This window comes from Neophocaena asiaeorientalis, unplaced genomic scaffold (assembly GCF_003031525.2).
Source record: "Neophocaena asiaeorientalis asiaeorientalis breed wild unplaced genomic scaffold, Neophocaena_asiaeorientalis_V1.1 scaffold141, whole genome shotgun sequence".
Classification (NCBI taxonomy): Eukaryota; Metazoa; Chordata; class Mammalia; order Artiodactyla; family Phocoenidae; genus Neophocaena; species Neophocaena asiaeorientalis.
The window spans coordinates 1,750,607-1,762,726 of NW_020174267.1; the positions used below are offsets into that span (position 1 = coordinate 1,750,607).

Consider the following 12,120-nt stretch of genomic DNA (forward strand, 5'->3'; position numbering starts at 1 on the left):
ATATCTGTTAATGGGAGTATATATTTTTAATAGCAATTGCTTCATTTTTACCGTGCTGTTTTTTAGTACTTTTCCTAATACTTTTTTTTAGTATTTTAAGTAGTAGACCCTTTTTTAAGCATGAAATTATGTGTGTGACATGGCTTTGACCTAGAAATCACAGGACTGATGGGCTTCACATCTGTTTATTTTCCCTGAAATGTGAATATTTTGACAGAAAACACTGTTGATGAAGTTTTTGCAAAAGATGGCATTCTGAACATATTAGGGATATAAAATAAAAAATGTTTAAAGGACAGTAAGACTGGAAACACTTTTGCATTGATGGAAGGATTCAGAAGTAATTTCAAAACAAAGAGGGAATGAGGAGGAAATTTCCTCCTTCCTCCCCCTTCTTCCCAACAACATAACCTTTTCCCTCCTTATTTTGGGAATATGAATTTATTAGCTTTAACCTCTTCCTGGCCCCAAAGTGAAATCTATTATTTTCAAAAGGGCTAAGAAAGTGTGTGCCTTAGAGGAAGAAAACACATAGTTGATTTCGTGGTGGCAAGCTTGCATTTCCTCAGGCTTTGCCATTTCAATAAGAGCTTAAGCTTTTTCATCTTAACTCTGATGCACCATCTTAATTTAAAATGTATGAGGTTTGCCCTGATGTGCTGTTGCATCAGTTTCTGTTATCAACAAAATCAAAGCTCCTAACTTTCTCCGATACAAAGGGATGAATTGTGAATACCAGGTGAATTTTCACAAGTCGACCTCTCAGCAAAACAAAAAAGACAAGATAGCTCTGTCTGAAAGAAAAAGTAGCCTCGCCTAAGAACGGATGAAGTTTTATTTCTAGTATTCCTGGCAGTAGCCCAGATGCTGGGCTGTAATTATCATTCCAATTTTCATTTAATACAGCAGTAATTCTCAAGCGTTGCTTTGGAAATGAAACTCTTGAGGATCTTGTTAAGAGGTAGGTTCTTATTCCCTAGGCCGGGGGTGGGGCCTGAGATGCTGCATTTCTAACAGCCTCCAGATATCAGATGCTGCCGAACCAGTGACCGTATTTTGTCACATTGGGTACCAAGGACATGTATGTTATGGAGATGCACCCTTTTATACCACCTTCACAGAGGTTAGGCAAACCAGAGCAAGAAACCAATTGAGGGCAGATTTTTTTTTCCAGTACAGTCTTCATATACATGCAATGTTTAGCTCATGAAAATGGAAATTTCTGGGCTTCAGTTTCCTCTTGTATAGCTTGAGAGGCTTGGAACTTCCTCCTAGACTTAATATTTTAGGGTTCCATTAAGCACTACGTAAATACTCTAAATGAATGAATAAGGAAATGAATAAATTTGGGGTTACCAGGACAATTACAAGGGAGTGATATCCTATTGTCCTCCTGTTGTTACTATAGAGAATTTGGGGCGTATTTGAGTCATTTTATTAGCTTTAGGTGAGGGAGAAAGTGTGGAACGGTAGTTTAAGAGCGTGAGAGTGAATGGGGGGCAGGAAATATAGTGGGTCGACTGGGCAAAATACTGTCAGTTTGGGGTTGGAGACCGCAAGTATAAGCTGATACCAGTCTACAAGGCTGTGTGTTTTCTTGGAGTTTTTTTGTCATTGTCTGTAATCATGACAGAGTGAGTAATTATTTACAACATGGAAATGAAGTTGTCTGGGTCTCAATTTCCGATTGTTAACTAAGGTTACAATTTTGCTAGTTTTAACAAGGGATATAGTTTGGCCAGGGAATTGAGTCTGGATTAGGAGGGGCGTGAGGTCCTGAGGGACAGAGAAAAGGTGGTAGAATAATGGATTGTACATCCCAGGGGTTTGCACATCCCTAGAAGACTGTTGAAGTGGGAGTAGTAGGAGGGAAGGGCTGGTGGTCAGAGAGTAGAATGCTTGAACTTGAGATTATGGAAGGGTAGCCATTATGAATAACGGCAAGGTCTAGGGTATGACTGTGTAAGGCACATAACATCACTTCTCTGCTCCCAGATATTTTTGAAGGTGATGCAGGTGTGAAAAAGAGAAGCTGCACTTACAGCTTTGAAGATGTATTTTCTAATTGGGACCAGACTTAAAACTGACACAGGTCTTCTGTGAATCCAGTTCCTTGACATGTACAAGTGTAAGTGACACGCAGTATTTGATAGAGCAGCTCTGACATCTCAGCCAAAATGGTGATGAGGAGTTGAATTTTAAACCCTGGAAAATTAGGTCAACCATATAAAAACAAGATTTAATAAGCAGCAGATGCCATTTTGTCCAACTCTGTTAGATTTTTGTGGTGCAAAAATATCCCAGGCCGTGCACATCATGCACTTGCTATGCTATGAAGGGCTGAATGGAGTCTCTGCTGAAACCACACTACATCTTCTGTTAAAGAAGCACATGTGGTGATGGGTGAGAGGTCATGGGAAATGTGTACTCACAGCAATAACAGTCATTTAGCTCTTAGGTGGACATAGTAGCAAAAGTTAAAATGTCATGTGCAAAAAAGTTAAAAAGCTACGTAGTCTACTTTGGGGTAATATTTTATGATTTCATGCCAACACTTAATCTGCTATTAAATTCAGTTCTTTCTCAGTGATGAGTAGTCTCTCAAGTAATGATTCATATTGACAAAAGTGCAGTGGCGTGTTCTCAAGCGAGTGTTACTGTCTCTGCTAACCTAGACATTGCGTTAAGCCTCCATCTCCTGATGTTTAGTGGGTTTATGGTTCAGCTACATGGGATAAAGGCATAAGTGTCCTAGTTGTGTCACTTGTTAAAAAATCTTGCCTGCATGAAATCCTCCCTAGTTTAATGTTCTTTCAATCTGAGCTATTTATAGGATAGATAGACAGATAGATAGATAGACACACACACATGGGGGGAGGAGGGGAATGATCCAATATATATACATAAATATAAATAATATACGTAAATATATATGGTTAAATTTAATACAGTCACTGGTTTTTGAAAATATACAATTTTATCTCTAGGCACAAAGAAAATATATAACTGCATAAGGATATATAACTACAGTTGACCCTTGAACAACACCTGGGTAAGGGGTGCCGACCCTTCAAGCAGTTAAAATTTCTTGTATAAACTTCTGACTCCCCCCAAATTTAGCTAATAGTTTACTATTGACCTTACCAATAACATAAAGGGTTGATTAACGCATATTTTGTATAAGTATTGTATACTGTATTCTTGCAATAAAGTAAGCTAAAGAAAATATTAAGAAAATCATAAGGGAGAGAAAATACATTTATAACACTTATGTATGTATTTTATTGAAAAAAATCCACACGTGAGCGGACCCGCCACAGTTCAAACCCATGCTGTTCAAGGGTCAACTGTGTATAAAATAAACCACATATGAATTTTTAACTGCCAATTAAGACCAGATACTTCTGTTCTGAGGTGTATGAATTATCGATTTACCCAGCACTTGCTCCCTTGTCAGTTAATAGCAAGGAAGAGAAATGAATTGGCCTAAACTTCAAGGCAGTGGTATTGACAGCCTGCAGAGAGGTAGACAGAGCAGCATAGTGGAAGGCGTGGCTTTTTGGAGTTAGACAACCTGAGTCCCAAACTTGTTCTGTGGCTCTGTGCCACCCACAGGTTCCTCTTCAGTAAATGATAGAAATGCCTTCTCTGGAGCAGTTATGAGGGTTACAATGGATAAACAGCCTCTGGTACAGAGCTTGGCTCTGTAAGGCAGAGCCCGACCTTACTCTCTCAAGGTGCCTTCATGGTCACGATGCTATATGTCATGCTGCGCTGGGACGGAGTGGGATACCTAGATTCATTAAGCATCATTTTCACCTTCAAAGAAATCACTCTCCAGTGGAAAAAAATTCAACTTTCATATACCTCCAGATGTATTTACTGAACACTTCGTGCAGTGGGCAGTGCCCTGGCTGCTAGGGGCAGGACAGACAAAACTGAAGAGAGTGAACGTGTTCTCTCAGCTTGTGTTAAAATGTAGAGAGAGCTAACGGAGGCTTCTCTCAAGGATTGAATTGAACGTGTTTGAGAAAACAGCATCACTGGGGCAGAGGAATTACTCAGACCTCACTGTGATCCCTAGGGCATCCCAAAGAGAAAGTGAAAGTGCCCTTAGAGGAAAGACTAGTGTCATGACAAAACTGTATGTTGTATGAAGTGAGTGAGCATAAAGAGAGTTACGTGTGATGTTACGCTTTCCAGGAAAGCATCTGTAGTGAACTAGAATTGTGCAAATCTCTATGAGAATTTGGCCTGTGAAACTGATTTTCACAAGTTATTCCATCTGTAAGCAATGTGCATGACATAGGTTTTGTTAAAATAAAGGAAACTGAATTTAAAGTGTGCCCTAAAAACTATCCTATCGGCATGAACACCAGCCTAGAAATTGGATGCAGTCACCTCCTGTATTGCATATTTTAACATTCCCCAATATCTTGGAATGTTTCTCCAATTCATGAATCTTGTCTGCCAAAGCTACAAGTCTGTATTATTTTAAAATGTTTCAAGTCACTTGGCAGACAAGGTAGGACAAGGATCAGTTGGATGGTGAAGTTGTATGGATTATATGCATTGGTGTTGAATTTACCTCCAGTCAGGCCACAGAAACTCTGAATGGCAAAATTAGTTTCTAAATGGCTGACAGGTCGAAAGAGACTATAGCCAAAAGTCTGAAAAGTTCTAGTGAAAAGCACTGGGCCTTATTTGGAAAAAAAATCGCTTGTTCAAAAGACTTCTGTAGTGTTTGCTTTTCAGGATTGAGTAGCAGAGCCAGTATGGCTGTTGTCTGTTGTCTCTGGCTGGGTCTTTTAGAGAGTTAAGCCACTGAGAACAAATTATCCTTAACTATAGCATAGGCAGGGTCTTTTCTAGCTGTATGTAGTTACAATAAACATAGAGTAGACTTAAAGATAAAAAAGCAGACAAATGAACATACCAACAGCTACAGCCTCCTAAAATATAAAGCAGAATAGTCACATCTACTTTCTGCAAGTGGTGATAGAAAATAGGTTTGATTTTTCTTGAATGCTATTCACTTCACTTTTCTTTTTTTAATTCTTAATAATTTTTATTTTGAAATATTTAAACGATAACAGACAAGTACAGTGAGTAACCTAAAGAACCCCTGTGGGGACTTCCCTGGCGGTCCAGTGGTTAAGACTCCATACTTCCACTGCAGGGGGCACAGGTACTATCCCTCGTCTGGAAACTAAGATCCCGTGCCAAAAAAAAAAAAAGAACCCCTGTGTATGTATCACAGTGCTCTATCTCACTTCACTTTTCTTGAATTCTGTCGATTATTGGGCATCTTTTGGTCTGGTTCTTAGTCAGACACTGTCCAGATGTCTGACTCCTGAAGCTGATGGTTATATACCTTCTCCTCTTCCCTCATCCCACTCTGCAGGGCCCTCTCAGTCCTGGATTCTGTTAACTGGTACGGCTCCCCATTCCTGGTAGATGGGCCCCCTCCGGAGATGAAAAGCTTTCCTATCTGTCCAAGCCAAAGAGGGGAGAATTAAAATGTTGAATAAAAGGGTGTAGAGATTTCTATTCTGTTTTATTGGTTCGTGTTGGTTTATTTGAGAGTTCAATTGGAGAGTCTTATAAATTTTGTAAATGTAGTAGTAATAGAAATCTGGGCGAGATGGGAAACATAGATGAACAAAGGCAGAGTCCCTCTTTGACCCTTTTTTCCACCTAAACTTCTAGCTTTATTTCTCTGACCTCCTTGTAAGTGTCCTACATGCTAAACAAATTCATCTTTTGGTAATTCCACACCTTGGAATTTCACACCTCTCTGCTTTGAAGAACCTTCTTCCTATTAGTCTATGTTCTATCTCCACTTCACTCTCTGAATGAATGATTAGAGTGTCTCTCTTTAGGGTGTTTTAATAGGTAGTGTCCTAAATTTTAAAATCATTTCCATAATCTGTTTTGTGTTATTGCTCTCTTGTCCCTTTTAGTTCCTTAGGAAACTGTTCTTTTGTCCCTATAGTTCCTTAGGAAACTGTACTGTAAATTTCTAAGTAATTGCAATTTTAGTTTAATTTTGTTATTAATTATGACAGTTACTTTTCATGCTAAGTAAAGAATATAAAAGAGAAACTTAAATAACATATAGTTGTCGTCATTTTGTGTCCACGTTTTCTTCTGTCAGCTGTCATTTTGTTGTTTGCAAAATATGGAAACATTTTTTAAACGTTTTTCTCTATGTTTTGCTTTGTCTCCTAATCACCTAAGATATTTGGGTGCGGGCAGCCTGCTGTTATTTCTACTGTTTAGTAACTTAGATACTTCCAAAATAAAATTCCTATGTCTAATTGTCAAGGTAAATCAAAGACATGAAAATAACTTTTGACAGTCATTTACAGAAGAAAGAAAAGTGATGACATGAAAAATAGTGTATCTGGTGGACAAAACCTAGTAATTTAACTGTGAATAATAAGTATATCTCTAGGAGACAAAGAAACACCTGAGAGAGAAAAATAAATTATAGTATAGTAGAAGAAAACTTGTTCTGCTAAAAAAAATCTGAGTTTAGCAATTGAGTTTCATATGTACCAGGCTTAGCTCTCGTCATCACTTATTTAGTACTCATTGCGCCTACCATATTTTAAAATATTTTATTCTACATGAACTACGAAACAATGTCTCCAAAGTCAGACATCTGTCTATGGAAGGAGAATTAGATTTTGAATTTAGCTTACTTGAATTAATGCTGACTTTATTTAACCCATCCTAGAGCAGTTTCTTATACTTGTATTTCCTAATTTGTATTTGAATTTTTTAAAGCACAGTAAATCATGAGGTTTAAAGAGGAGATTGAATGGGAGAAAATATTTGCAAATCATATATCTGGTAAGGGACTTATATTTGGAATGTAAAAAGAATTCTTATACCTCAACAATAAAAACACAAATAACTTGATTGAGAAATAGGCAGAGGACTTGAATAGACATTTTTTCAAAGAATATATACACATGGCCAATGTAAAAGATGTTCAACATTATTATCCATTAGTAAAATGCTTATCAATACCACGAGATACCTCTTCCTACCCATTGAGATTGCTATAATCAAAAATATAAATAATACGGGCTTCCCTGGTGGCGCAGTGGTTGAGAATCTGCCTGCCAATGCAGGGGACATGGGTTCGAGCCCTGGTCTGGGAAGATCACACATGCCGCGGAGCAACTAGCCCCGTGAGCCACAACTACTGAGCCTGCGCGTCTGGAGCCTGTGCTCTGCAACAAGAGAGGCCGCGACAGTGAGAGGCCCGCGCACCGCGATGAAGAGTGGCCCCCGCTTGCCGCAACTAGAGGAAGCCCTCGCCTAGAAACGAAGAGCCAACACAGCCACAAATAAATTAATTAATTAAAAAATATATATAAATAATAACAAGATTTGGCAAGAAAATTGGAAACCTCACACATGGCTGGTGGGAATGTAAAATGGTGCAATTGCTGTGGACAAGTTTGACAGTTCCTCAAAAATAAAGTACAAAATTACCATCGGAAGATGCAATTCCATTCCTAAGAGAAATAAAAAATATACGTTCACGTGAAAACTTGTACGTGAATGCTCTTGGGAGCATTATCCATGGTAGCCAAAGTGTGGAAATAAAGTGAGAATCAACTGGAGTGGATACATAAAGGTAGTACATCCATACAGTGGAAAGTTATTCAGCCATAACCAGGTGTGAAGACCTGGCACACACTGCGACATGGATGAACTTTGCACTCATTATGCTAAGGTGAAGGATCTAATCATAAAAGATATATTAGGTATTTCTGTTATATGAAAAGGCAAACCTATAGAATCAGAAAGTAGATAAGTGGTTGCCTGAGCTGGGAGTTGGGGAATAGTGGGGAGGTTGGGAGAAAATCAGGGTGACTGCTAATGTATATGTAGTTTTTTTTGAGATGATGAAAATGTTCTAAAATAGATTGTGGTGATCATTGCACAACTGTGAATGTAATACTAAGTACCATTAAATGATACACCTTAAAGAAGTGAATTGAATGGTACATGAATTATATCTTACTAAAGCTGTTTAAAAAAGGGTATAGGGGGCTTCCCTGGTGGCGCAGTGGTTGAGAGTCCGCCTGCCGATGCAGGGGACACGGGTTCGTGCCCCCGTCCAGGAAGATCCCACATGCCGCGGAGGGGCTGGGCCCGCGAGCCATGGCCGCTGAGCCTGCGCGTCCGGAGCCTGTGCTCCGCAACGGGAGAGGCCACAACAGTGAGAGGCCCGCGTACCCCCCCAAAAAAAAACAGGGTATAGGGACTTCCCTGGTGGCGCAGTGGTTGAGAATCCACCTACTAATGCAGGGGACATGGGTTCGAGCCCTGGTCCAGGAAGATCCCACATGCTGTGGAGCAGCAGAACCTGTGCTCCACAACTACTGAGCCTGTGCTCTAGAGCCTGTGAGCCACAACTACTGAGCCCGCGTGCCACAACTACTGAAGCCCGCATGCCTAGAGTCCGTGCTCTGCAACAAGAGAAGCCATCACAACGAGAAGCCTGTGCACTGCAACGCAGAGTAGCCCCCGCTCGCCGCAACTAAAGAAAGCCCACGCACAGCAACGAAGACCCAACACAGCCAAAAATAAGTGAATTTAAAACAAAAGGGTATAACACTAAAGCGAACAAACAGAAAAAGAGGCATATTCTAAGCAATATTTGATTAGTTTCCAGGTCTCTAATGGAGGTTAATAAAAAAGAAAAGGATGAGGTCTCCTTATGATGTTACACCAGGTATGCCTAAAATTTTATATGTTCAGTGTAATGATTCTCCAAAAAGTGTATTTTCCACTTTTTCTAGAAAACGCATTTCAAACTCTCTCGTACGTTGATAATATAGAATTGCTAATATGTAAGCAAGGAATAGGGGCCATTATAACATATGTACATAACCTTGACATTCCTCTGCTTGAATTGCTTCAAGAATGCATTTATTCTTACAGTATCATTTCAGGATCTAAGTTTAGTTTTTGGACGTCTTACCTATCATTTAGTTCCATATTTCGAACTGCCTCCAGAACATTTCAATTTTAATACCTTAATTCTATATTCCTTAACTAAATAAATCCACATGCTATGTGGAATTAATTTTTCCCACTTAGATTATAATCTGTAATTAAGCAAATTCCTCTGCACTCCAAAGAGCTAACGAAGCCCCAACCCCCATCAATAAAGAGCCTACCTCCCAAACCCTTGGTTTTTGGTGTATGAAGATCTTATTAACTCCTTCTCTCCCTTCCCAGGAAGGGAAGGAATCATGGATTCTCCTTTGACAGTTGTCCTAGTTTCCTATTATATTCTAGGCAGTGTTTGAACTCCAATCCGATTTGGGTTTTTCCATCTAATAGCTGTATGATGTTAGCACATTACTTAAACTATCTGAGTCTCAGTGAACTAGAGAATAGAGTCATTTCTTTTCTTCCATCCCAATAGCACTGGTAGGAGGACTAATTGATAGACCAGTAGTTTGTGAGTCGCCATTTTGAAAAAAACTCTATCAGCTTTTTATAGAACTTATCACATGTAGCATTTAATCCTTTCACTTATAAATGCTTAATCAAGAATTCTCTATTTGATTTAAAAATAACAGCCACACAAATTCATAAGGAGAAAAGGACCAGGAAGTAATCAGGGCATCTAAGATAATCTAAGGGCTAATGAGGTTGCACAACATTTTAAAATAAAACCCATATGAGTAGTGAGGATACAGCTTTCAAATGTGTCACTGTTGGGCTTCCCTGGTGGCGCAGTGGTTGAGGGTACGTCTGCCAATGCAGGGGACATGGGTTCGTGCCCCGGTCCGGGAAGATCCCACATGCTGCAGAGCGGCTGGGCCCGTGAGCCATGGCCGCTGAGCCTGCGCGTCCGGAACCTGTGCTCCGCAACGGGAGAGGCCACACCAGTGAGAGGCCCGCGTACCGCAAAAAAATCAAATCTGTACTTACATTTACTACTACTACTACTAATATTTAACACTTAGTGCGTACCATTTGCCACTCTGTATTCTAAATGCTTTACGTATATTACTATTATACGCTATCTCCAGGACATCCTTCAGTTGAAGGACGTCTCTGTAACGTCATTTAATAATGATGAATAGAGAATAATAAGTAAAGAATTTGAAAGAATATATAAAAACCAGTGTTTGGGGAGAATAATACACATTTTAACTTTTCAGGGAGAAGTTCTAGGTCAGACTATCATAAACAACATTTGAGTAACAGGTAACTAAACTATGTATTGCATGGGTAGGTGTATAATGTACATCATACATAAATATAATTCATACATACTCCTTACCACTACTAATTCTAGACTGTCTCTTTCTCCATAAAGGATGTTTGTTTGCACGGACTGAAAAGAAGGAGCAGTTTCCCTGTCTTTTGTAATATTTACTCATGTTGAAATACAGCTTATCTATCAATTAAATTTGGTCCGGTGATTGAGCTGCTAGTTTCAACTTAATTCCCTCATTTATTCCCCTTTTATTCAAGCAAAGTGCCATTCAATTTATGGCTTCTTTTCTCTCCCTCCAGCCTAAGCCTCTTAGAAAATAAATGAGGCTATAAGTCCTCATTTAGCCCTCCTTAGTCGTGTTGATTCGAGCTGAGGATTTGAATCTTGTCAGTCATTCACCAACCTACTCTTTCAGGTCATCATCCCTCCTTCAGCTCTATCCTTTTTTTTTTTCCTTGCAGAAAGTTGTAAGGGTGTTTTGATAGGAATCTTGATAGTAGAGCAGCCATATAGTTTTAATCAGAATCAGGGTCTTAGAACCCAGTGGAATTCATACGTGCTTTGGCACGCTTGGGATCACCTGGAAATAACTGGAGACTGGAGTGAGGTCCCTAAGCCTTCTCTCAGCTATCATTAATCTGCTCGGTTTGGAGAATGTGTTCAGGGGCCTCTGTTCTATTGTGCACCAACTGGATGGGTATGTTGGCCAGTGGTGCCAATGTACTCCATGTAATTTTTCCACTTGGCACAGTTTTTGATTTAGGCAAATATTAATATACGGTCTGTTTGAATTCCTGTAGACAGAGAGAGAAGATATACAACATTAGAATTCTTAGCTAACAAGGGATACTGCCAAATGATAAAATATTAATTCTATTACTTTGTATGCAGATATCTGAGAGCTAGAAGCAATTACCCTGACTCTAACTGCTTCATAGATGAATACAATTATGATGTTACAGTCATTCTGTCTGTATTCTCAGTATACAAGAACATCCACATAAGACAGTCAGAAATTTCATTTAAAAGTAAACCTTACCAATGTGAAATATATTAAGGCAATAAACCAAGAGATTAAACTTTCATAAACAGTAAGAGATCATTGTTTTGTAAATGAGTGTATAATAATATCTTTGCAGCGCAAATGAAACCGTAAAACTGACTGGGGACCTCACTTTTTTTCTGCAAACTTTTGATTTATCGTTTTAATCTGTTCTTAGCATTGTAAAGCAATTAAACATTGAAAACGGGCTCTAGTCTTCTTGCTACATTGCTCTTCTCCCGTTTCACTTCTGTCACTTCTTTTATAATGACAAGCAATTTAGAGGAACAAGAAACAATTAAAATGTAAGTAGCTCCTGCTGTCACAGATGTTTTCTACTCATGAATACAAACCACTGGAATTGTAGAAAGGTGTGATTTAAGGAAAGATCGCTCAGGGGTTAGAAGATTTAAAGATCTGTGGACAAAATGCAGAAGTTAAGTACAGATCCCCAAATAATGGTTATATCAAGGAATTTGATAAGTAAGAGTTACTTGTTGAAAGTGGTACCCATATGTGTAGGTCGGCCAAACGAAATTGCTCTTCTAATATAGTTCTCAAACTTTAGTGTACGTTGGAATCACTGGAAAGCTTGTTAAAACACACACTCATGGGCCCCACCCCAGTGTTAGTGATTCAGTAGGACTGGGATGGAACCAGGAATTTGCACACAACTATATGTGAAATAGATAACTATTAAGAACCTACCATATAGTTCAGGGAACTCTACTCAGTACTCTGTAATGGCCTATATGGGAAAAGAATCTAAAAAAGAGTGGATGTATGTGTATGTATAACAGATTCACTTTGCTGTACA

At 39.0% G+C, this 12,120-nt stretch overlaps 1 protein-coding gene across 1 annotated transcript in view; it reads left to right on the plus strand.

Annotated features, from left to right (window-relative positions):
• The window catches only part of GPC6 (glypican 6), a 1,061,298-nt gene that overhangs the window by 495,242 nt on the left and 553,936 nt on the right, over positions 1 to 12,120 (plus strand). The gene's annotated exons all lie outside the window — the stretch shown is intronic.